The 27,710-nt window shown below is 36.1% G+C and overlaps 2 long non-coding RNA genes across 9 annotated transcripts in view; one reads left to right on the top strand and one right to left on the bottom strand.

The window, feature by feature from the left end:
* LOC121470102 (uncharacterized) overlaps window positions 1–26,581 on the bottom strand; it is a 223,939-nt gene extending 197,358 nt beyond the window's left edge. For all 3 annotated transcript variants that reach the window (XR_012056389.1, XR_012056390.1, XR_012056388.1), the window contains exon 1: window positions 21,377–26,581. This is a non-coding gene — a long non-coding RNA (uncharacterized lncRNA). The remainder of the gene's footprint in view (window positions 1–21,376) is intronic.
* Window positions 1–27,710, top strand: part of LOC115495544 (uncharacterized) — a 252,952-nt gene that overhangs the window by 172,599 nt on the left and 52,643 nt on the right. The gene's annotated exons all lie outside the window — the stretch shown is intronic.

The following is a 27,710-nucleotide window of genomic DNA, read 5'->3' on the forward strand; positions in this document are numbered from 1 at the left end:
CAAAAGCTTTCTATATTTTGCCTATTCAGATGAAATGAGAAAGTGAAGCCCCCAGTAGAGTCCTTTCCTTTTGCTTTTTTTGCATACACGCAAACATGCACGATAATTTCCTCTCTTCCTTCTCCAGAGTTTCAATCCCAGGCTTCTCTGTTTTAATATCTTACATTCCTACATTATAAGAGTGCACTAGTTTTATGTTTGTTCCCTTCTTTTCTAAACACCAACACTCAGAGTATATTCATCCACTGTACTAATGAGGAAATGACGACTTTTATCAACCTTATTAAACATACACCCAGAAGATATCCATTTTAATAAGAGGCCAATTACTAAGTGTGTCTTCAGTTAGAAGGAACGTAGCTTTTACCTTGTTCTTTGGCTCTCCATGTCTCTAATTAATTGAATCTTGAAATCGTTGGCCTTTCAGCTTAAGAGAAGACTGAAGAAGGGAACTTAACAACACTGCCTATTCCTTTATGTCTAGAAAAGGCTATAAAAAAAACCAACAAAAAAACCCAACACCTGTAATGCTAAAAGACTCAGGCTTTTGTCTGTTTCTAATATTACTTTTCTGCCTAATTGCCATCACTGCCACGTACATTAGGCCCTTTTTCAGCAGGGTTAAAACAGGGCCAGTGATGAATGGAAAACTGATTGTACTGCTGTCAAACTTGAATGTGAGGCTTATTCTGGAGATAGAAGTATGAGGAAAAGGACAGAGAATTGCACTTCATTAAAGCTCTACCAAGCTGATTGGAGTGGAGGAGGTAATTGAGATTTAAAGTGGCATTCCCATCACACTGTCCCTTTTTCAACTTAACAACTGTCATTCAAGCCACATAGGGCAACAATTGGCCAGATTTCCCAGCTCTTCTGAGTAATAAAACAGACACTCACCTTCTGGCTATTCGTTTTACTTACTTTGTTCTAATTTCCAATTCATGTGTCATTAGTGAACGAAGATTGACAAGAAATAGCTTTGACCTCACAGATTTGACCTTCAACCTCAGAGACCCAACTCTAGACTGAACATAGGTTGGAATATGCTAAGAAACACCTTTCCTTTGCACGAGAATGAATGGCAGTTTTTTTCATCATTGTACCACCCCCTGCTTGCCACTACATTTAGACTATGAGACATGTCAACTGCCTGTCACAATTACAATAGACACAGCAAATCAGAATTTTACCCAAATCCAAGGGGAACTTCCTGAACAAAGAGTAAATTTTACTGCACAGATTTTGGAGACCTCCAATTTGTGCAGGCATAATGAATGCAGCCAACAGACAAATAGGTAGTTGTTAATTATCCCAGCAATTTCTTTTTTTAATGTGCTAAAAACATAGAGTGTTAAGCCTTCATATCTTACACTGTTACCTGATGATCTCATCCCATTTGAAAAGATGGTAATCTTTTCAGGAGGAAGGCATTATTATTGTAAGTGTTCATGACAATAAGTTGCATCGGAATAGTCCTTATTTTTTCATCATTTATACAGTGTGTCAGAAAAAAAAAAAAGAGATTCTACTGCATCTTTCACAGTGGACTGAAGTTGTCTACCTGTATAATAGTCCTTTTGGAGTAACTTAATCTTTTTATTTTCTTTATGCAATTATCCCAAAGCTTGTGTATACTAATTTAGTGTCATATTACTTATCAGAGCATTTTGTGGATGAATAATAACCACAGGGCAAGACCTATGACCTTAATAAGAACCTTCAACGAATTTTAGAGCAATTTGTGCTGTTTGCATAGGGGTCTTTTAAAGCCCTACTGTTCTGAGCAGAAACTTGATCCCTATTGTACTTAGAACATTGGTTTTGTTCCCTCATATTTAGTGAATAAATATTTGGATGGTCCCGGTATTAAGCACCAATAAACACAATAATTGAATACAGCAATTCATTGTTGTCAGGTGTTTAAGAAGTTGATTGAAGTTGTTTTGTTTTGTTTCATTTTCTAAGGTGAAATATTTTGAAAACACAGGCAGGCTTCCTTAATGCATAGACTTTCACTTTACCAAGATGCGCAGTCATTACTCTTTTCCTTTTCCCCCTATGCAATATTCATTTTTCTATGCATAAAAGCCCTAACGTGGACAGGTTGCTGCATTGACTTCAGTCTAATGGGAGACACAGTCATTTTGTTTTCTTGTAGAATATTTTTTCTTCTATTATAAAATCTTCTATTATAAAATGTATTTGCATAGCTTATTGTGTTGCCCTGTGTTTTCTGAACTCCCCATTCATATTGCTGAAGAAAATAAGAATAAAATGTACTCTATTTTCTAACAGAAGGAGCTATAAACTTTTGTGAAGTCTAACAGTTGTCAGCATGTCATTTATAAATACTGTTACAATCCTCTACCTTCCTAAAATTTAAATACAATTCAAAGAACTGGCTTCTATTGAAAGGCTGTTATTAGCATATAAATACAACAGAATTATTTTGGAGTAGTACACATATCCCAAGTATGACATGGTAAAGAATTTACTCATAATTATAAAACCCATGAACTCTATTGAGTGTATAATACTGGTCTTTGTTGAAACCCTGTTACAATTGTGTGAGAAACTCGCTTTTGTGTTGATGAATATAAATTGCTTTACATCATTCAGCTTTGTTTGTCAACTTAATTATTACACTGTTAAAATATTGCTTTGCATTAGTCAGAACAGAGCATTTTCCTTTTATATAGTTTCCTTTTCCCAGGGGTAAATTTTAATGCCCTAAAAGGTCATCAGAGGTCAGGACTTCTTGACTATATCTCAACAGTGCATTTCTGGTCATCAAAAGAAATAAGCCTCTGACCACTGGTAGCTGCTGTAGGGGTTTCTTTTATCCTGCACCTGTGACAATTACCCTGTGTTAGTGAAGCTAACAGGAGTCAGGTTGTAGGTTAAGGGTCAGGGCACTGTCAAGAGGAAGTTAGTCTTCAGTCCACTAAATCTGTTATCATTTTCATCTAATGTGACATCCATCTGTCAATCAGGGAATTTAGGTGATTGTCTTATTCTAAGTGCTGCACTTTATGCCTCAACCAGCTCACATTTTACTGCTTTTCCTATAATTACATTTTTCTACCTCCAAAAACCCATCTGCAAAATAAACAGGGAAAATCTTACTTAATCATTTTGAAGATCCAGGCTTTTTACGCTAAAAGCTGTTTCACTTATAAAATTAAGTGATTCCTCTGCAAAGTTTTATATTTGTTTAACTTGCATTGTTATGGTTTTTTAACACACAGAAAAAGAATGAAGCCCATCTAGCAACATGGATATCAAAATAAGTTTGTAAAATTACCTAATGTAGACCAATGAAAAGTCCATATGCCTCATAGCCTTCTCAGAAACACCTTACTTCTCAAACCCCACAAAACCGGCATGCTGTAAGTGTGAATGACAAGGATAAGTTTTTATTATGGACTTCTGAGGAATTAGAAGATAGTATATAGCTAAACTGACTACAAATAAGAAAATATACAGAATCACAGAATGAAGTTTTCAAACTCTGTTAATTCCAATTCAGTGCTGGTCAATTTCAAGTACGTGAACAATGGCAGCCAGATACCAAAACACAGAGCTAAATAGAAAAGAATAAAAAACCTAGGTGTAAAGGTAAATGCTCTACTGAATATGAGTGAAATTGTTCTTACACCTCAATTGAGACATACTTTTAATTGCTCTGATGAACAAGAACCTAAATACTTTGCCAAGCATAAAAATCATGGTGTGGTTATATGATGCATTTGAGCCAATCTAACAGCTTGTTACCACTGAAAAGGATAGTAATGTTCCCCCTATTTCCTCCCCCTGCCTTCCCACCCCAGATTAGTTTTCTGCTGGGTTAGCAAATTTAATTGCCTCACCAAGTGGTTAGGCAAACATACAAGCCAGTGTAGGGACAGTGACAAGAGTATGTGGCTGGAGCAAGTGTTATTGGCACGCCATTACATAGATCCAGTCATATAATTAAGCTGTAGTTTCTCCTTTCACTTCTGCAGAAATTTCCCTTATTAAAAATTACACCTAACCAATTAACAGTTATTATCAACAAACTCTCTAGGACCTATGCTGCTAGAATTTCACAGACAGCAAAGGTGACACATATGAGATACTCTAACAGATTCTACAACAGAACCTGTCCCAGTACAGCAGCAATATTAATATTAACATTAACTGCATTTCAGGATATTTTATTAGCAGTGCTTGGAAGAAGACTAGGATTCTCTTTTGTGTATTAGGGATGGGAAAATCAAGGGATTGAAAGGGGGGGAAATGCCATATAGAAATATAAAAGTACTATACTATTACATCCATTACAAGACTCTATGCTCTAGGCCTTAACATTCTCCCTATCAAATGTATGGGCTTGTCTAAATATTAATAATGTCAGATGTTTAATTGCTGCAGAACAGGCTGGGTTCCTCTCAGCACACATGCATTCTTATGCTCTTCTACTCTTACCAGCATGATTTCCTAGTCTGTCCATTCTCTGTGAACTCTGTCTTGAAGGGTTTCTCTCCAACTACTCAAGGTTTTCCATTTTTTGTAGGATTTACTGTATTTGTTTCCACCTAATTTCTTCAGAGATTAGTTAGATATGCTTCTCTTTCTGCCACAACCCCATCTTTTAACTCTTCCTGACTCCTGGCTTTCACTATGGCCTTTTCAATTGATTCTGTAAGTGTTTTTTGATCAACTTATTTTTATAAAACCTTGCTTCACCCAGCCATTTCATTCTGTTTCTTGAAGAAGCCAATGACTGCAGAAGCCAGTGACTGCAGAATCCATTGCAGTCCCAGAATGGGGACACAAACAGGACTATTCACACTTAGAGAGCAGTTGTGCAAAGCTGGGTGCAAAGAGGTGAAGTTAATATCTTGTCCTGATCCTGTGGTCAGATTCTTGTTGGGTCGCATGCATAGATGTGGAAGTGAAGAAACACTTCCTCTTTTCTCATTATAGCTATGACTGTGTAAATATTTCAAGGCAATTGGTAGTTGTCAAATCACAGGTCTATGTGGCTTGAGGATGGTCAAGCCACAGTCCACAGTGGCTAACACAGTCCAGTCACCTTCTCACTTCAGAATACTACACATGCTCATAACTCCTTGATAGACTGAGTTAAACACATAGTAACAATAGAGATTACCCTTGGTATTTGACATGCTGATATGGGATTTATGGATGAATCATGATGGAATTGTAGATATCATTTAGAGCATTAAAATATACATTGTAAAACTGTGGTAGCATTTTTAAAAATAACTACAGGTGGCAGTTTTCATACTCAAGGCAATAGGAAGAGCTATCCAAGAAATGTGTTATTTCATAGGATGTTAACTTGTTTGTTGATAGTCAAATTCAATGGACTATATATCAGAAGAAATAAGTCAAAATAAGGGAATTTCTTATGCAAAAAAATATACTGGTAATAATATGAATAATCCCTATTAACTCTGTAGTCTGTTTACAGAAAAGTATTTTACATTTTTGGTACTAGCCTGATACATCTTATATGCTACATGTACTACATATGTGCAAATAAAGTCAGAGTACCCATGTATGTTTGGATGTTAGTAATTTTCCATTACATTTCCAGGAAATATCTTACTTGATATCTCTGAAATACCATTTTGACATCCTCTCTCTCTACATTTCTTTAGTACTTATGACTAAATTAAAACCACACCCATTTGTGTCTTGCTGTAGCTCTTTTGTAAATTAGTAAATTCCGTAGAGAAACCATTAAGGCTGAGCAAATCCAATTAGGTAAAAATAATTGTTTCCCTTGCTGAGGCAGTAACACAGGGTATATTAAAGAGGGAAACATATGAATGGTTTTGATTTTCTTGGTTTTGATTACCTGTAATTTAAGTTGAGTTAAAATACATTTGACCTTTCAATTAGCAAGGAGAAAGGGCAAGAATGACAAAGAAAGCTGCATTAGTTTCCATGCTCAAGTTCTGCATATTCCCAGGAAAAATCTTGAAATATTTTCAAGGTTCAAGCAAGGAAATGGTACCTATTAAAGGAAATTATGCAATTTACAGTAAGTAGAAACAATGCATTCTCCAAGGTGTCTTCTCCAATTTAGTCAACAACTGGAGTAGGAGAAGTTTTCAGAAGTCATCTACAGAGTTGTAAAGTCCAGCTGTTTATCATCTCTCTGAAGTTACATATAGAAATAAATAGAAAGAAAGAAAGCAAGATGGACACAGACTTCTTAAAATATGCAAAGGCATGTTGGTATTTTCTATTTATTTAAGCAACCTATGGATGATGGTTGTAAAATTTTCTGGTTTACTCTTAGGAATAGAACAGAACAGAATGCTTCCATTGGAAGGGTCCTTTAGTGATCATCTAGTCCAACTGCTCGACTAACTCAGGGCTATTATTAAGGACAGTGTCCAGATGCCTTTTCAGCTCTGACAGGGCCTCTTGAACACGGAGGCATTGACCACCTCACTAGTAAGCCTGTTCCAGTGCTTGACCACTCTCTTGGTAAAGACATGCTTCTTAATGTCTGATCTGAATCTCACCTGGCACAGATTTGAACCATTTCCACACATCTGTCCCTGGATACCAGAGAGTAAAACTCAGCTCCTGGTGCTCCCTTCCCCTCCACAAGAAGATGTAGAAAGCAATGAGGTTTCACCTCACAGCCTCCTTTTCTCCAAATTAGACATGCCCAAAGCCTTCAGCTGCTCCTCGCAGGACATGGTTTCCAGACCTTTCAGCAGCTCTGATGACTTCCTCTTCTGTTTTAAGATGTAAGAATTTACATACAGGAAAATAACCCCAACAACAATGGTAGATTGATCCTGACTGGACTCCAGATGCCGACCAAATGTGCTCCATTACTCTCCTCCTCAGCTGGACATGAAAAAGAGCATATAAGGGAAGGCTCCTTCTTTGAGACAAGGACTGGGAGAGGTTGCTCAACAATTACCACCATGGCAAAACAGGCTCAGATTGGGGAAATTACTTTATTACCAACCAGAGTAGGCAATATCAGAGTAGGACAACTACAAATAAAACTAATTCTTAAAACATTTTCTCCCTACCCTTCCCTTCTTCCTGGTTTCAACCTCACTCTTGATTTTCTCGACCTCCTCCCACCCAGTGGTGCAGATGAAGAGGGAATGAGGGTTTTGGTCACGTCATTTTCATCTAGTGTTGTCTCTGCCACTCCTTTTTCTTCAGACTCCTCACACTCAGCCCCTGCTCCAGCATGGGATTCCTACCATGGAACACCATCCTCCCTGAACTTCTCCAATATGAATCCTTCCCACAGACTACTGTTCTTCACAAACTGCTCCAGTGCGGGTCCTTCCATGTAGTTCAGTCCTTCAGGAACAGGCTGCTGTGGTGTGGGTCCCTCATGCGGTCACAAGTCCTGTCAGCAAACCTGCTCCAGTGTGGGGTCCTCTCTCTATGGGGTCACAGGTCCCGCCAGGAGTTGCTCCACCTTGGGATTCCCATGGAATCACAGTCTCCTCCATGCATATCCACATGTCTTGCCACCAAAATTTTGCCAAAAAAAACCCAACACAACAACCTAACAAAGAAAAAAACACTGATCCTCTAACACAAATATTATTTCTGTCTGTGGTTTCAAGGTAACCACACATTTTCTACTAATTTCTTACATAATTTTTAATGGATTTAACTTTAATAAAATAGCCTGATGTTTGGTAGGCTTGTTCAAATGTGTGACTATTTTGAAAGAAATGTTTACAAGAGCTCATTCAAATTATCTTAACTTTCTGAACTTCATTTTCATTGGTTGCTGAAATATAATAGCTTATGAATTATAATTATATGAATAGCATGAATATTCTACTATATATATATTGATGTAACTGAAAAGAAGGTTTGTGCTAAATCTTAGTGGCTGTGAAGCCATGAGGATAAATTTTGTCAGTGATAGCTTAAGCTGAGAAAGTGAAAAATCACCCAACTAATATGAGACCAGCTCAGGTACACAATCACATGTTCAGCTTTGGCGCTTTGGGACTGCATATAAATCTAATGATTCCTATGCCTTGACAGAAAGTTATATAGCCTGGTTTTATGTCCAGAAGAAAAAAAATTATCTAGAAATATTTATGCATTGTTGCATGTCCATGTTTTGGTCGTCATATAAAGAATAATTAAAATAGCATTGATGTGGCTTTTTTGTGCATTGTTGCATGTCCATGTTTTGGTTGTCATATAAAGAATAATTAAAATAGCATTGATGTGGCTTTTTTGTTAGGTCCTTACTACCACTTGACAGAATTATATAGGAAAATATTAGGGTCTTTTGATATCTGTTGTATTTGTGCAATTAAATGAGGAATATCTGTCTACATTTAGCCTCCAGACACTTTGGGACCACTGCATTTCCAAGTGGTTGTTAGTTTAACACATTGGCTTTTAAAATTATGACTACCTTGGATTTGCAGAACCCAATCATAGGTTTGCTATTAATAGGTAAAAAAAAATAAGGTTTTAATGTATGAATCCTTCATGGAAATGTTCTGTTACAATTCCTGCCCTCACTTTCTTTGATTTTTTTACTGTTAGCCAGTATCTCGAAGTCTCCTAAGGTAGAAACCTTATTTTTTATTAATAGTGCATTACCTAGAGTAATTAATTAGGCATCAATAACAAGAATGAAAAATTATAATTATCTCTGGTATAAAAAGATACTATTTATTCTCATATGTTTGGTTGTAGAGAATGAAATTTATATATGATTATATTAGAGTACACTTTAATGACTAACTTCACAACAACTAGTAAGAGGTAAGAATTCTAAGAAGTAAGGCTAAGTAGTCAGAAAACAGTAGAAATTGCAACTAGGCTTTGAAATAGCTGAAGCTTCAATGTTTTGTGATTAGGTTCTCATCAGCCCAGCAGAAAACCATCAAATTAGATGGAAATAGGCTATGCTATCAGCTGCAAGTAGTCATCTTTTTATTAGCTCTGCAACAACCAATCAGTCACATCACAGTGTGTAACTATAAATCCCTTTTTTTGTTACCAAGAAAACCCTTCTTAATGAATCTACATATGCCCTTCAGTAAGCAGTAGATGTTGTTGCCAATAGCATGCCATTCTTTATTTCTTCAAGTTTCTTTAAAGTAGCAGACTGTCAGGTATATGAGGTGTGGAAACAGAAGTCCTCAATTTACTCACTGAATTGTTGCACTGTATGTCTGATTTCCCTATCCAATTATGATTGTATGCTAGAGGCAAGTGAGGGTAAGACATATTTTTCCCATTAGAAATCTGTGTTGAGACTACAAGCAATTACAACAGTCATTATCTACTGTAATGATATCTTTTTAATTTTGCAAATACCCAGCCATTAAAACAGGACTGAAACAAAAAGTACTTATTTTACATATGTCTGCTAATGGTTGTCCAGGGCTAAAAACCTTGAGGGAAAGATTTTAAAATAACATGAGAATTAAAGGGTTTCAATTACTTGAAATATTCATATCTAAGAAATTAACTCCCACTGCAAACAAGGAGGAATGTAGGCTGCTCCAACACAACTTGGACAGTTTAGAGCTTTGAGTCACAAGGTGGCTAAACTTACAAGGGAAGACCTAGACAATCATAACTCTTATAAGTCTTATTATGATAATTCCTTCCTATTTCAGTCCTAGTGGGAGGAAAGGTACGTTCCACTTCTGAGGCTCAGTCTTCTTACCAGTATGACTTTTTACAGTGGAAGCAAGTTACAGTGACTAAAGATCTATCTTATTAATTTGGAGTGGACATTAGTGTCCTAAAACTTCTCTGGTATCAATGTGATAGATTTCTTTTCCCTTCCATTTGACCATGTTCAATGCACATTTTATGCAGCCATTTAGGTTTTTCTGTAATCAGTGGAGAATAAAATTATTCCAAAGAATAATTCATTCATCTGGCTTAGATCCTGCATGAGGAAAGAATGAATTGTACTCTAGAGATTTGTAGCCCTGCATTTCTGTAGAGGGAGCGCTGACAAATTGCTTAGACAGTTTAAGTTAAGTGAGATGAATCCTGCCCATCACTTCTGACACATACCCTCAAAAGATAAATTTCAGCTCCTTGAAATCAGTAGGATTCAAGCCATCGAAATAATTTTTAGAATTTTTATCATTCATCTGAAAATCTACTAGCTCTTCATTTGTATGAACAATCACACTTTTTTATCTCACAAAACACTGGGAATTTAAATGCAGTAAACACAGTAAAGCAGACTAATTATTGCAATTGAGGTCAGATACCTTGTGTAAATTCTTAATCAGTGATATTTGGAAGAAATTAAAAAAACCTTATATCTTTAGACAATTAGTGAATAACAGAAATAAGCTGTTTTTTCTTGGGGGCTTCATCAGTAAAACCTGTATGCATTTAAAATATTGGATCCCCTTCAGGTCTGAGCAAAAGTTATTTTCATCTGTTGTGAGGAGGATGTGTTAATACAGCCTTTGAGCCTTTGTGATTATCTTCTAATGATGACTCTTCCTATGACTCATGAGTGAAGGCATTTGTGTATAGATGATAGATATATATTAAACATTTATTTCTAGACAGTGTGCTACCTCTCATTATTAAATCAATGCTGGAAAATTGACTTATGAGTGCACTGGCAGAAATAATTTCCACCTATAAAAAGATGTCACTGAGGAGGAAAGGTTCCTATTAAATCAAAATTTCCTCTGTTGTCCCAGTTACTTTGGCTGAGAAGTGAAAGTCAGTGTCATCTTCATCCAGGGAAATTGTGTCTTTGACTGTAATACCAAAAAGAATATGTAAAATATGCATGGTAGTCAGGAGAACTCGTTTCTCAGGAACGGTATCACTCTCCAGTCACATGGTCAATGCTTGGTTGCTAAGCTTTGCATCCATTTTCTTATCTCCCTGTCATCATTTACTCCTTCATTAATCACCATGTTCAATGGAAACCTAGTACTTTTTTTTTTTTTTTTTTTTTTTGAGACACATAAAACTTCTATAGGCTGGTCAAGCACTGGAAGAAAAGTAGATAAGAAACCTGGTTCCTCTGTATAACAGTTGGATTGCCTGACATGCAGGTTATCAGCTTCCTCTCTTCCTTCTCATAAGGAAAGTTCTGATTTGTTTTTATGACATGAGAAGTAAGGTATCTGAAATCTTCTAAAAGTTTATGGGACAGAAAAAATGTTGTGGACAGTTTTAACACTGATTAATTCTCCCCATTAAATATTAAGTGGTTTACTTTTCATTCAATAACCATCACACCATTATCTCAAATGTATCCTCATAAAAGGAAAACCTTTGAAAAAAAATTCCACTATTTTCTGTAGCCATTTGTGACATGTTATTTTCATGTGTTGGATCAAGATTATTGTTCATTAGGGAAGAGAAATGGTAATTTGAAATTTGTCTGCTCCCCAGCAACAGTGTCTCTAGGAGACACCTGCAGAGTCCTTCAAACCTTATTCCATAACATGTGCCAGTTTTGTTCTGAATGTAGATATGAATATAACTTGGGTATTATTTATTGAATGAAGCTCTACTCTCATTACATATCATTTGAACTACATTTATTTAAAAGAGGATCAGTAAATTTCCTACACAAAAGAATACACCTCCATATTTCAAGCTTTCATAAATTTAACTTTACTTATAAAGTAGAAAACATAGTTCCTATTTGAAATAAATGGACTATTGTTAGGGTTTTTTTTTCAAAAAAACAACATTTATCCTTTCATAGTCTTCTTCTTTATCTTGGCTGATTTCTTTTTAAGTTCTGTACATCCTCTTCATAATCCTACTGGAATTCCACTGCTACTGCATTTATAGCCATAGCACACTTGCAGAATTCCAAAAGGTCTATTTTCTTCCATTTAATGTAGCAAAAAGAAATCTTGCCTGAATATAAAACATATCTGTTTTGATTATGCAAACTGTTGTGTGTAATTTTGCATCTTCTTTTTATATCATGTCCATTGAATCCATTTTAAAGGGAAATCATTTTCTAGACTAAAATGTTATCCTAAGAGCAGCTCCACTTTTGCTGACATGATTATGATTAGGAAATGTAGATCACTGCATATGAATACATTTGAAAAGAATTTTTCATATCTAAACTCTACAAGAGAACAAAATAGACCACAAATAAATAATCAAGCAGCTTTTATAAGTTTAAAAATAAGTCATGTATTTCAAAACTTAAAAAAAAGTAACCAGTTTGATCTGAACAAAAATGTATCTAATTTATAGCAGAGAGAATCCAGCATCATATTTTAATTGGGTAGTAGAAGTGTTGAGGTGACAGGGCTGAGAACAGGTAAATCATCTAGGAATAGAAATGCTCTAAGACAGAAAGCCAGCTGGTGTAGTGCTTCCTTTGTGTCAGTGATCCATGTTGCATTCTGTAATAGGAACTGTTCAGACAGTCTGTTGCACAGCTGTTCTTCCTTAGAAACAAACAGTCAGGTCTGTTAGTCGTATCACTCTGCAGGTATTATAATGACAGTAGGTTTTTTTTATTTGGGTTATTTTATTTTATTTTATTTTATTTTATTTTATTTTATTTGAAAGTGGTATTCATCTTTTTGAGGAGTAGCTTTACAAGGACATAAAGTTTATGTCACCATCATGCTGGATTAAGTACTTATGTCTGTAGAAGGAAAGGGTTGGAGGATGTCTATTTTTAAAAAAATATTTTAAAATGTTGCTATGATTTGGATATATAGGAGGATTTTTTTTAGTGGTAAATATTATCTAATATTAGAAATAATGTTAAAGCATATGCACTTTGATGACTTAACCTGGAGTTTCATTTTCACAGCCCAGATTTTGTTCCTTTTCCATCACTTACTGCTGCAGTGGTGTAAAGAGATAGAGAAATCCCAAGACATGTTTTAATATTTTTCAAACTTACCAAGCATATCCAGAAGAAGAAGATATTCCTAGGGTTACTTTATTCTCTGACTCTTCCGATGCCCAAGATTGATCTGGATCATGGACTGCCAATTATTAAGGCAGGTTTAGTCCAGCAGTCCAAATATTTTTAAGAAAATTGGCAATGCTTTACACTCTGAAGACTGTGAAGTTATTTTCCTCCAAAGCATAGAATCAAATCATAAAGAATCATAAATATTTTTAAAGTCACAAATGAACTGTGTCACACCACTAATTAGCTGATTATTTTAAAAACAAACACAAAATTAATTATGCCTGCTAGTGAGAGGGGTTTTTTTCCCCCTGTGTAGTCCTTATGGAAGGAATCTGGAGAAACAAATTGTGATGATATTCAATAATGGTATTCTGGGACTGGGTTTAAACAGTCATAGCTGTGTGTAAAATAAAACTAAAGTCATACTGAGATATTAGTGTATGCTGGGGATGAAACAGGAATGTGTTGAATTGAAATACAAGGTGACAAGGGGGATACTGTATTTGAAATTCTCTGGTGAAAGAAATGACTGACATTATTAGGACTGAAAGAAGTTATGGAATAAGAGACATTAGAGATGCTATTACAGCAATGATTACCATTGTTAATCCACAACTAGGCTAAGTTACTGTTTGCTGTAATGCTTTTTTCTTGGCTTCCACACCACTAATGCAGACAGGATATCTTCTCTGCCATCCTTTTGCCTCATCACTTTCAGACAAAAAAAGTGGTCGTGTGGTCTCTGTGCTAGACTTGTGCCAGAGGCGCTGCTACTTGGATGCCACTGCTCCTTTTATTAAGTGCTCAGTAAAGTAGGAAATAGAGCTGCCACGATCTCCTCCAGTTAAATTGCAGGTGTTAGAACAAATGAGAAGAGTTGCTGCTACAAGCTGACACAGGATTGTCGGTCCTTATCCCTTCTATTCCAGGGGCAACTGATTGAATATTCCTTCTTTGAGCACTAGAATTTGTACTGCAGTACAAACTGGTTCAGATCCAAATTTTGGGCCTCAGTACTATGCAGACAGGAGAGAATTTATTAGGAGAAATGACAGAAACAGCACATTTGCAATTTAACTGCAAAGCTTTCTGTCTCCAACTCCTGGTGATATGTATTCATGTACCTGATTTTTACTAAGTTACACTATGTGTGTGTCCAAAGTAACTCAGCATCTAGATCTCAGAACCCCAGGGAATTCATGATCAAAAAATTCAAAATGTGTGATTTAGCAGGACTCTCAGTTACTATTATTCCAAGTTTCTCTGCAAACATATTAATTAAAACTAGATTGCTGTTTGTGAAAAGTTGGAGACTTTGAAGAATCAGTTTTATGATCAAAATAGACAGCTGTTAGGTACGCCAACATAAAAAGAAGCCTCTTACTCTATTGCGTTTATTATGATAAAATTTTTGGCAGAAACAGGACAACAAGGATACAATATCTCACACGGTGACAGTGCTAAATTGTCATTAGCCAGATAGGAGAAATCATTACTGTTACTTTCGGAAGTGAGAAATTAGGGATTTAATCCAAAACCAGCTTGAGCCTGAAAAACACTATTTCAATAAGCATGTAGAAAAGAACTTAAGGCAGAAAGTACCAGAGTGATGCTGCTGATTTTGCCGATTCAGTCCAAACAAAACCTAATATTAGGGAAGTTTTGAAGAGTCATGATGGAATAGGAGAAGGTAGTTATATCTTTTTGTTTTAAGAATTATTGTTTTAAGAAGAAAGTGTTGATAGATTGGTAGAATTAATTATTTTTCTTTCCCAGGTTGCCTGCAGAAGTACCATTGTTTTAAATCAACAAGCTGATCACCAAGGTAGTCAAAGGAGATAATAAAAAATGTGCACCTCTGATGATATGTTGACATGTGAGGAGAATGTTTATCTCAAGAGGCTTCTGAAAGTGTCGAGACTCCATTTTAGCCATCACATGCCAGTGAATTTGGCAAAAATGGAGAGAGGAATGTATGAGACATTATCGTTCCTCCATCTCTGGGTACAAACCTTGAAATTCTGTAAAAGGTACAAGGCTGTGTTCCCTGTGAGTTTGGTAATTTAGTCTGCTATGGAATACACTCTAAATTCAGTTTCTATGGCATTTACATTGTTTAAATAAATAATAGTTATTCCATACATCATAAATAAAAACTGTATTGTTTTCTTCTCTATTTTTTACTCTTTCATACATGTTTTGTACAATTATTAAGACCTGACCTATAAATACACAGGAATGATATGAACTTTTCTATCAGCTAAAGGTCATAGTAATGAATAATAAAATATATTTGGAACTAAAACTTCTGTGTTTATTAAGTTAACTTCATGGTTGACTGGAGGTAGATAAACTTTTATTCTCTCAATACTCTGAGAATTTTCTTTTCATATTTATCAGTATTTAAATGATTCTGAGGGTAATTTTGATAGATGCTGTCATTTTTCATTTATTGTGTATTTGATTTATCATATGTAATGCCAAATAGAAATTTAAAAATCTATAAAAAATATAATCATCTAATAGGTGATTTAATTAGTGCATGTATGTAGAAAATGTAATCTGTGGTAATTATCTATAATTATGTTTTCCTTGCAATTTAAAATAACTTATCTTTTTCAGTAGGGAACAACCCTCTTTTTCACTTTTCACCACCTTCCATAACATTGCCCTTTTGTCAAGAAAGAATGCACCCCTTGAACTAGAAGAAATATCAAGGAGTTAGTAACTTGTTATAGTTATTCAATGACAGAAATACTTTATATGGACGTCAAATGGGCTGTTTAATTAATGGCTATCAAATAAAACTACAATGTAGATTATTAAAGAAAATCTTGCCAACACTGAGATCTGTAGCATCACACAGAAATCTGCTGTAAGAAAGTGGCAGAATCTTTTGTGTTTCATTTGTAACATGAATCTGATGCTCCTGTTCATGAATCTACTCTCTGACAGTGGAAATGGAATGAAGGAGAATAATTAACTTGGACTGGTATTGAGGAGACTTATGAGGAGGACATGAAGGTAGATAAATCTATGAGTAGAATCTACAGGAGGGAAGTAGAGCTACGTTGAAACCTTGAATATATCTGAGCATAGTAACACACTTGTGGCAAGCACATTTCTCTCTCTCTCAGGATTTTTCATAGAGGTGCACAGATAGAAATGTGCTTGCCACACACACTAGCACAGATAGCAAAGGATTATTAAAATTCTGATAGAAATATGTGAGAAATTATCAAGATATTAAGAGGCCTGTACATCAACAGCCATAAAATGCCTGCATAAACATTTAGAAATATATACCCCAAATCCTTCATTCACAGGTATGTGGATGGCAGAACTTGATATTGAATTCCTAGAGTAGTGGAAATGTTAAAAATTCAGTATTAGAATAAAAATATGGAATATCAGCATTTCAGTAAGTTTCAATTTGAAATTTTTTATTGAACTGTTTATTTATGCTTTCCCATTTCAGCCTTAGACAATCAGAAATATTCCACCTGAATTTTTTTGGGTAATAAAAGATTTTTATTTTCCATATAACATACAAATTCTCTGCCAGAGTCCTATATTTGAGCCTATACCTACAGTGGATCTCTAAGCTTTTGAGAAATTTAGACAATCAGAAAGACAAGAACATAAATATTTTCCATAAGACAATCCATCAGTGTAACAAATACAAAAAAACTGTTTGAAAAAGTAGTTAAAAAAAAATTCAAACCAAATAATTTAAATTATGTGTTTCAGGAGCAAAGAAAAATATCTGGGGTTTGATTCTGTTTCTGAAAATTACATGATTTTCACTTTAAAAATTTAATTAAGGTGAAAATGTATTTTGATTCCCTCTGACTGGATTGAACAGACATTCTGCTTCAATGACTCTGTGCTTGACTTATGCTCAGTGCTTGCTACAAAGAGAAGATTTGTTGAGCTTCTTCTTCTAGTGGCCTAGTATACATTTAAGGATGAAGAGATAATGAGGCAAATGCCAGAGAAACAGCTTGAGTTTTTAATTTTGAATGTCCTAGAGACATTATCAAGATAATATATTTAAGAATAAAGGCATGAAATTTCTGTTAAACGCTGAATTCAAAAAGGTATAGCAATAATGAATAACATATCATTTACTTTTAAAAGTAATTCAGATCAAATAAATTAGGGAGAGTATTAACTGACAGAGTAAACCAGGCTGTTCATAGGTATAATTAGAAGCTGGGCTGGTTAACATCTGCATGGTTTCATTTACCCCTGTCTGCCAATGAGACAGGCATGTCAAGACCAGATACTTTGCAAAGTGCTTCAAGGACTACACTGAGAAAATATTCAGAAAATTTTCACAGCCATATGGTCAGTGATCTATCCTGGGGGTTCTCCTCCCTCTGTTTCTTATGACCCAAGAGAGAGGCCATGGCAGTGCATGTCTAACACCAATTCTTCACTCTGGCCTCTTTCTTGACATAGGTTTCGGATGGTGTCACTCAAACCAAGGCTTCCTTACTTTCCAATACTTTTTGCAGGCACAAAAGTGAGATTGAGACTCCTGAAAAATCCTTTTCTGAAGAATCTTCAACGTTTTAAAGGGGAGACCTAAGGGGAAGGGTTTAGGGCAAAGGCCTTTGCAATAACTAGTTCTTAGGCAACAGGCATAGATGACTGCTATCATCACATACGAGTAAATGCAGCTTGTAACTCAGTTGTTTATATTGATTGGGGTGTTGTTTTTCCAGAATTAAGTGGTAGAATATTTTATCCAATGCTAATTTATGATTACTTAATATTTTATGCAGACAACAGATCTTATCTCTATTATTGCCAAAAAAGTGTTATATTCTAACAGTTGGCTTTTAAAGAAAATAGGAACCTGATTTTGGAAGATGTAGGACAGATTAAAAAAAATTTGGAATCATGCAAGATTGTAAAAGCTGCAGCAGGAGGTTTCAATTTGACATCCAAAACTCTGCATAGGTGATTGGGAGCCCTGTTAAATAACACTGCTCCTGAAAAGATACCTTTAATCATTGTAGAAAAGACTGGTGCATGAAATTCACATTGGAAGCATTTAAGATTTCTTTTAAATTATTAATTCCTATTTTCCATGTCATTTTTTCATGGCATCCTGAGATGTCCAGATCATCAATTCAGTAAGTGTAGTGGATTGACCCTATCTGAATGCCAGGCATCCACCAAAGCTACTCCATCATTCATTCACCTTCTCAGCTGGATGGGGAAGAAAAAATATTGCAACAGTTCATGGCTTGAGATATGTGAGGGAGAGAGATTACTCACCAAATACTGTCATGGACAAAACAGACTCAGCTTGGCGATATCAATTGAATTTTGCTACTGACAAAATCAGAGCAGGATAATGAGAAGTAAAATAAATCTTAAAATATACCTCTTCCTCACCCCTCCCTTCTTCCCAAGCTCTTCCTCCTGCACCAGTAGTGATGGGAGATGAGGAATGGGGTTACAGTCAGTTCATCATTCATTGTTCCGGCTGCTGCTCAGGAAGAGGAGTCATTCCCCTGCTCTAGTGTGGGGTTCTTCTGGCTGGCAACCTTCTCTTGGGCATCCATCTGCTCCAGTTTGGGTCTCCTCCATGGACTGCAGGTGGATCTCTGCATCCCCATGGTTGTCCATGGGCTGCAGGTCCACAGCTGCTTTACTATTGTTTTCACCACAGGTGCTTGGAGCACCTACTGCCCCTCCTTTTCCACTGACTTTGGTGTCTCCAGAACTGTTCCTCTCACATATTGGCACTCTACTCTTCTTTGGCAGCAATTACATCTGCACAATATCTTTTTTTCCTTTTTTTTCTTAAATATGTTATCACAGAGGTGTTACCACCATTCATAATTGGCCCAGCCTTGGCTGGCAGCAGGTCCATTCTGGAGCCACCTGGCATTGACTCTGCAGGACATGGGGGAAGCTTCTGGCAGCTCGCAGAAGCCACTGTTGTATTTCCCTCTGCCACCAAAACCTGGCCATGCAAACCCAACAGAGTCAGGTTTATAATGCTATTTCTTTATAGCCTGAATTTACATAGGGTTAGTTTCTATCTGATTGCTCTTTTGACAATATCACTTAAATAGTTCATCCTTTCTCCTGATACCTGGCTAAAGAATTCACAGATAAAAATTATTTTCATTTTAGCTTTTATTTTGCTTAGTTAGACAAACCAGAAATGTCTTCCAATGCTCTTTAGAAAAAATCAGCTCACCAATCATCTATTCATCCTACTAGTGTTCCCTTGCTCCTTTTCACTTTGAATTTACCTTTTCTGAATACTGGTGACCAGAATTATAGATGTGTTTCACATGAGATTTTGTATATATGTATGTATTTATTTTTACTAATTTCATTGTCCAAATAAGTGGAAATTAACTCAGACTCATGTTTTGCATTCAGAGGCAGAGATTATGAAACTCAAATATCAAACCAAAATTGTTTCTTCCCTTCATATATTCTAGGCGTTATATATGAGAACCAGAATCACACCAAAGAAAGCATATTAATTTACAGTGTTATTATCCCTGTTCACTGAATTTCTCCCTAGCTACTTAGAGGTGCTTTTTTTTCTTGCTTGTAGGCTATGAATTTCCATGAATATTTCATATTTTTATTTCTAAAATATCAGTTTAGTTCCCTGTAAATTTTCAATATTGTGCAGCTCACATAATTGTATATAACAATAAATCATGCACCTTTATCATACCACTTATTCCTACTCATTGAATATATAACTGTCAAGAAACAACTATGCCATCATATTTCAGTTTCAGTAAAAAAATCTTATTTTATTGTGGCTTTCACTCATTTCCAGATGTCCTCCCTTCCTTGAAAGAGACAAGTCTGGGCGATGCCAGATTAAGATGAAATATCATCATCGCAACATATTAATTTTTCTTCAAAGATCTTAAAATAGCTTTCTTATGCTTTTGCTGGAACATTTTTCATCTTGCTTCAAGGGGAAAAACATGGATAAGAAAATCAACATCAGAACTTCAAATTGAGTGGTATATCCTCAAAATGTGGGCTGCAAATTTAACTGCAGTGGCACAAACACTGTGCAGAAATAAACAAATACATCCTGTTATACTGGAGAAACATGTCCTTTTGGAGTCTGCACCCTTTATACAGAAGTAACAAGATGAATGTAAATAAGTAATATTTTCTAGGCATACTTATGAGATATATGCAAATAAGATAAAAAGGCAAACCTCTTGTGCACAAGTCTTTTCTGAATCAGATGTATAATTTTTAAGTCCTTAGAGATAGATCAGCACAAATTTTGCTTGGAAAACAGACTATAGAAAACACTCAGCTCATAATCACTGAAGTTATTTTCACCAGTCTAGTATCTGACAGTATCTACTTGTCTTAGTTCAAATGAGAGAACAGTGTTAGACTAATAACACATATGGTATGAAGTTTTTACAAGGTAACTGTAGAGACATTTTCAAACAATCTAAAATGCAAATATAATATCATTGCTACATTGTACAGGCAGCTTTTAGGATATATGAATGCATCTGTAATTATATTTTGTTCTCGTGTAATACTTTATTAAAAAAAGCACTTCAGAGTGGGATTATAATGCAATATAAGTGAAAAAGAAGGAGTTGAAAGGAAGGAATTGTATTTTCTGGTAATTTCATTATCAGTCAAGATAACAGTGAGTTAGTGAAACACTAGCAAGAGAACAATCAAGTATGAGAAAGTAAACAAAAAAACTGTATAAAGTTGCATTGGCAGAGAAATACAAAGTTCTGTCACTCTACGCTTTTTATTTCAATGCTAAAGAATGGAAATAGCTAATTTGGATTTTTATTTATGATTTTTCTGTCATATGCAGAATATATAACAATTATAGTTAAAGTCTCTTGATTGATTTCAGCAATTCTGTGTTCTGCCCAGATCTTTCCCTGAAGGGTCACTCATTTTTTTGACATAATAACTAACCTCAGCCTTAATCTAAATACAGCTTGGATGATTCTGATTATTTTTGTTAGTAAGGAGACTTTTTCATCATTAGCATACTGTAACTTGACACTAGGATGTGTTTCTCAAGACAATTCAAGACGTAAGTGTGCTTTCTGATATCTCACTGCAGACCAGAAAACTCGTGTTCTTGCGGCAGGTTTTGTCCCTCCTGGCCTCACTGGGTGCTTCACCTGACCTGTGCAGTCAAAGAAGGAGGGCTGAGGAATTAATGTGGTCCAGCTTCCCAGTTTAAGTGTTTGTCATTTTCATGTGTGTAGAGTAATTCACAATTAAATTTTGTGGACAAGTGCTAATACAAGCATTTACTCATGACAGCCGAAGCAGACGACATGATTGAGAATGTTTCTAGAAGACAGAAATGCTGAAATGGAAGGAAGAAAGCATATGTCATTTGCTTACACTAAGGATACATGAGGTGCATTGTTCTCTTTCACTTACCCAGCTGATTTTATGTCCTTCCTGAAAACGTGGCATTCAGGGCCATGGAGAGAGAAACTTCCGTGTGAGAAAGCTGCTGTCTGAGGTTTCCAACAGAGAATGCTTTCAGGAGCACTCCCAAGGAGCCACCTTCAGAGGTATATTCATGTTCTTGGGCTCAATTTCTGTGAGATATGATATTTAACCGCTCGCAACCACTAAAAGTGGCAGAGAGAGGGAGAGAAGTATGAGAGGACAGGAAAATACTGCTTTTTTTCTTTTGGCAGCAGTAATCTGTTATATCAAGATAACTGCCTTTGAGATGGAAATCTAATTCCTCAGCAACCTGAGATAGCCCCATTTGGAAAGAGTATTCTTGCTCATACAGTTCATCTGCTTTTTGAAGTACTACTATGATTCCAAAAAGTTTAAATCTTTTTCTAGAATACCACAACTATTAAAAAAATGAATAATTCAGTAAAATGTCATATGTAATAGCACAACCAAAGATGACAAGAAAAGTTATTAGCAAGTTGTGAGTGCAGGGGATTTTACGTGTCCTGAAATTTTACATTCAACTTAGGCATGCAACACTTATGTGGTATCAAATATTTTTTTCCTTGACGGTCTAAACTTTTATTATGCAGACATGAGGATTCATTCACCCTGAGAGTTTGCTAGACTCAATCCAGATGTTGCATTATGGAGGCAAGGATGGGTAATTCTGGAATTACTGAACCATGTGTGTAAACAACTGGAATCTGTTCTATTAAGACAAGGTCCTGTCTGTGTTACAGTGAAGAACCTCCCTTGCTATCAGTGAGTTCACCTTTCTGCCGTGACTCTCCAGTGTCTCTCACCTTTCCCTTTCTGTAAATAATGTCCACCAACCCACCCACCCACATGCCTGGCCAGGAGATAGCATTCCATCCACTGCTTTGAGCTACGAGGTTGGTTAAAAGCCTAGCAAGGAAGCACACCCTGCTTTTTCTAACAGTACACATTGCTGCTAAATAGCTGGCATGCTAGAAAAGATGCTCTGCAGGCTGCAGGATGTCCTTGAGCCGTATGTTATGCAGGTCTGTTCTCCAACTCGATTTTGTTTATTTCTCTGCGTGTCAGTGGTAGGATATGGAACTGTGATCTCTTTTCTTATTTAAATATATTAATGTATTTCAAAAGCAGAGGGCTTTTAAAAATCATTATTTCATTGGTATGTTATCACTTATTTTTAATATGAATTTTTATATATGGTAGTAAGTCATCTCAGAGTAAACAACAGATGTATACACCTATATTATGGTTTAACACTGACATTACTATTAAACAATAATAAGAAAACATGTCAGAAACTTTAATGATTAATAAATGTGACAAGAAGAAAAAACACTCTAAGTTCAGTTCTGCTTTCAAAAAACTGACTGAAAAAGGCACATACTTCTTTTCAGGACATTCTAAAATGCCAAAATTCCTGATCAGACAAGTCTATATTTGCAGCTATATATGAAAACTAATTTAGCACAGATTTGATTTTTATTGCTTTTTTCCTCCAGACCATGATTTCCCCTGCTTCTGGGGTAAACAAAAATTAAAAAAAAAAGAAAAAGTTATTCCTACAATGTAACAGCTCCAACTGCAATAAAAGTGTGTAGATTTCATTCTGAATAAGAAGGAAGGTTTATTAACACTTGAAACCATATTTTCTTTGCACTCTGGATGTTTTACACCTTGCTATTGCTTAAATCAATTTAAAGCATTACCTGTGAGGTATCAAACATGACTTGCTACCTCTGTTATGGGAATTGAGTCAGTTTAGTCCTTTTCTGTAAAAACACAGCAGATCAGTGACTCCAATAAGGAGAAAGTAGCAGTGACTTAGGAAACAAATGAGAAAATAGGGTTGGTGTGCGTGCCTGCAGCACCTTCGAAGAAACTGATGCAAAGCTCTGACCCTCAGGATATTAAGGGACACGCATTGAAGCATAACATTATAAAATTAATTTATTTCAAACATAGGCATATTGCATGGCATAAGTTTGATAGGAGATAATCAAGGCCATCATCCATCAGTACGGAAGTAGTTTTTTATAGCTGGTTGGAGATGATGGAAAACATTCTGTAAATTATTGTGTGGTAGCTTACTGTTAACAAGATAGTCATGAGCACTTATGACCTGAATTGTTTAATTGTGTATATCAATCTTCTAAGCGGCATGATTTAATACTTTCCAACATGCTCTCTTTTTGTTCTCTGTCATTTCTAAGAGAGATGTGATTTTTAATTTGACTATCTGAGCAGCGGTAACTCAGCAAAGGAGTAACTTTTTTATAATTACACAATATATGGGTAACACAATGAGTATTTTAAAAAGTTCTCTCTGTATATCTATATATACATATACACAACACTGGATTTATTAATTGAGAAAGATCATTGCAAAGTATTTTGGGACTGTAGAGGCATAAAAACCCCAAGTCCAGTTGATCAATTTGATTAAATTTTTTCTTCATCATAAGCAAGAAAAAAAAGTTTACTTTTCACTTTGTGACCAGCAAACCACAACAGAGTAAGAGTGGCCTTAAGAAGGAGATAGCAGAAAACGTCAGCTATGGAAAGATGAAAAATACCTTGTCAGCAATGTAAGGTGTTATGAACTATTTTCGTGTCATCTACTCCATATTTGTATTCTTCTGAGTGGTACAATGCAGCATAAAAGTGTGTTGCAGGCAATTCTTGCAGAGTATGAGAAACATAAGTTCAGAGGGTAACTCGTTCATCTGCACACACCCTTAATGCCTCTCAAGTTGTCCGAGTGAGGGATGCTTAGAGATAAGACAGAACAATTATGTAAAAGCAAGTCCTATCACATCCACAGCTGACTGCAGAAAACTTACAGCCTGGAGCAAGGATCAGCATCCATTTAGAATGAGACTGCACCACAGAGATATATGTTTTCAGTAACTCAACTCCATCTATATTTCATGTTCTAAAACACTCTGTATTTTGTGAATTTTTAATGTAACTGTGTTCCTCACTAATGGTGTTCCCCCATATGGCAGCTTCCACAGATTCCAGGTTCCTAAAGCATAAGAAAGGTTTTAGAGTTGTATCCTACATCATGTATTGATACATTAAAACTATTCATTTGATGAATGAGGAAAAATGCTATTATAAAATATAATTTCTGATCTTGCTTAAGCCTGTCAAGAAGAAAAAATAATTCCCCCTTGTTAGTGTAAGAACCACACCAATCTCACTACTTTGTTGTTGCTTTCATTTTTGTCGTGTGCATTTATCTGCTTCCAATTTCTGTTTAAAATACACTCACAGAGCAAAGGATCATCCTTTTGTTCTGACTGTACACATTGTACAGTTTGGTAACTAGCCTCTAATGTACTTCGGCTTTGCGTCTTTACTCTTGTGGTCATTTATCAACCCCCTGCTTCAGTCTGGTAATTTTTTGATGGAAAAACAAAGAATGTCATTCTGCCTTAAACACCAGATACCATAGTACCACTACTGAATGGATCTGATAGTTCTACTAGTGAGTAAATAACCACTGTCAGAAAAGTTTCTCCCTCTGCGCAGCTCTGACCCCTTATTTGGAGGATGTGCAATAATGTAGAAAGTGTCAAATCAATGTTCAGTAAGCAGCTCAGTATTATTTACCTTATTCATCAATGCCTTGGATGAAGGTGCAGATTCCTCCTCAGCAAGGTCACTGGCGACACCAATCTGGGAAGAGTGGTCAGTACCCAGAGGGCTGTGCAGCCCTGCAGAAGGACCTCGACAGGCTGGAGAGATGGGCAGAGAATTTTCTGAAATTCAACAAAGGCAGGTGCAGGATCCTGCAAAAATAACCCCAGGCACCAGTACAGGCTGGGGGATGAGCTGCTAGAAAACAGCTCTGCAGAGAAATACCTGGGGGTCCTGGTGCACAGCAAGATGTCCACGAGCGAACAGTGTGCCTTGGTGAGGCAAGAGAGTTACTGGTGTCCTAGGGTGCATTGGGAAGAGCATTGGCAGCCTGTCAAAAGAGGTGGTTCAGCCCCTCTATTCAGCCCAGTTGAGGCCACATCTGGAGTGCTGTGTATAGTTCTGGGCTCTTCAGTACAAGAGAGACAAGGAGCTCCTGGAGTGGGTCCAGTGGACACTACAAAGATAATTAAAATACTGGAGCATCTCTCTTATGACAATAGGCTGAGGCACCTGGGCCTATTCAGCCCCGAGAAGAGACAACTGAGTGGGGACATTAAAAGTGTCTATCAGTATCTGAAGGGAGGGTGTTAGGAGGATGGATCCAGGCTCTTGGCTCTTCTTGGTGGTGCCAAGCAATAGGACAAGGGTCAACAGGCAGAAACTGATGCACAAAAAGTTCCACATGAATGTAAGAACTTCTTTACTGCGGCTGAACACTGGAAGAGATTTTGGAGAGAGGTTGTGGAGTCTCCCACTGTGGAGATATTTGAGATCCAGCTGGATGCAATCCTGTGCCATGTGCTCTAGGACGCTCCTGCTTGAGCAGGTAGGTTGGACAAAATGAGCTATTGTAGTCCCTTCCAACCCATTCTCTGATTCTGTCATTTTGTGAAATCAAATGAACCTTGTCAAAAGAGGGATTTCATTAAGTCATCCTTGTACAGTTTTAATCTATCATTATAATGTTTTTCATTAGTTGTTGAAAATCTTTCAATTCACCTTCACTTGAGAACTTGACAACTAACTGGAAAACTCACTGGATTTGAGCTGGAAGTGACTAAAGCACTTGGGAGATCTGTGCTATATTAGGTTGATATATATCTGTACTATATCATGAAAGGAGTTTCTGAGATGATAGAGAATCTTTAACTTTTGTATGCTGAAAGTGAACAAAGACTACTAAAGGCCATAGAAAGTTAGAATCCTTTCTGGCAACTTATTTTTAAATAAACATGGACAGCAGATTTCAAATGGAGACTGTAAAATTTGTTTTACTATACTCTAAGCATTTCATACCATTTCTATATTTCTAAAAATGTCTATTTTCATGTGACTCTATATATAAAGACATATATGTAGCTAATTTACATGCACCTATGCAGATAATCCCAAGAAATTTATAGGTTTTGCATGACAGTGTACCTTATTAGAAAAGCTAATTGCAATCTAAAAGTTTATTTGAAACCAGGGAAACTACTGACATAAGGGAAGTTAAAGTAATAAGTGATAGCAGTAATATATATATATATATATATATATATATATATATATATATATATATATGTGTATATATATTTCATAGATATCACATACATATACATATGTATATGTATATGCATATGCATATGTATATGTATATATATATGTATATGATATCTATGAAATATTGACTTCTACTACTAAATGAACGCTAGATACTATATAATTTTTTTCAAAATGGGTGGTAAAGGTGTGATGGCATTGGTGAAGATGATTTAAGAATGCTTTTCCAGAAATAACATTGCTGTGGTTGTCAGGCCCATTTGGCGAGGTACAGATAGGATACAATTCCGTTTGCCTACCTTCAGCAGCCTAGGAGATGGCTGCATATTCTAACCTAAGGGGTGACTATCCTCTGTGGTGTGCATCTTCAGAAGGCACCTGACACCTCCTTTCTCAGATAGCTGGGGAATTACCCTTCTGGAGCTGGTTCTTCCACTGACTACCGGAAAAGCTTAGAAGATTTATGCAAACAAGATATTTAATTTTCATATATAAAATTACATTAAATAAATATCATCCTCTGACATATGTTTTCCAAAAATAACATAATTGTCATAGGTAATAGTTTATTACTAGCCCCATTTAAAGCAGTAGGGTAATCCAGGTGTTTTAAGCACAGAGATGCCTAAATATTTTGCTGGACCTCGGTTTAAATCTGCCTGGTGTGAGCATCTTTTCTCTTTCTGTTGCTGAAGTTCATCAACCCCAGACTGCTTTCAGTAGCTGCCATCCTTAGTTTTCCTGGCTGAGCTGTTTTGAGATTGCTTTCTAGGCTATTAAAATTAAAATGAGCCGGCATAAACCATTGAAATAATAGATCGTTTCTGCTTGCCTGCTTTGCTAACCAAGACGCTTTGAAATAAATTAGGGAGTGATCACACAAGTAATTTAACCAGTGGATCTGGCAAGGCAGTGTTCTCTGGCAAGAGGACGGCAACAAACAGTTGGGGGTTGGCTGGGGTTGGTAATCTCTTCAGCTGGTCCTGTGGGAGCAGTAATGCAGAAACAATTACACAAAGCTCCCAACTGTATCTTCTTTTGAGGGTCATCATTTGTTTTCATCCAATAGTCTGCAGCCCCCTCATTTACCACCAGAAATAATGCTATGGTTTCC

The sequence above is a fragment of the Taeniopygia guttata genome, chromosome 5 (genome assembly GCF_048771995.1).
Source record: "Taeniopygia guttata chromosome 5, bTaeGut7.mat, whole genome shotgun sequence".
NCBI lineage: Eukaryota > Metazoa > Chordata > Aves > Passeriformes > Estrildidae > Taeniopygia > Taeniopygia guttata.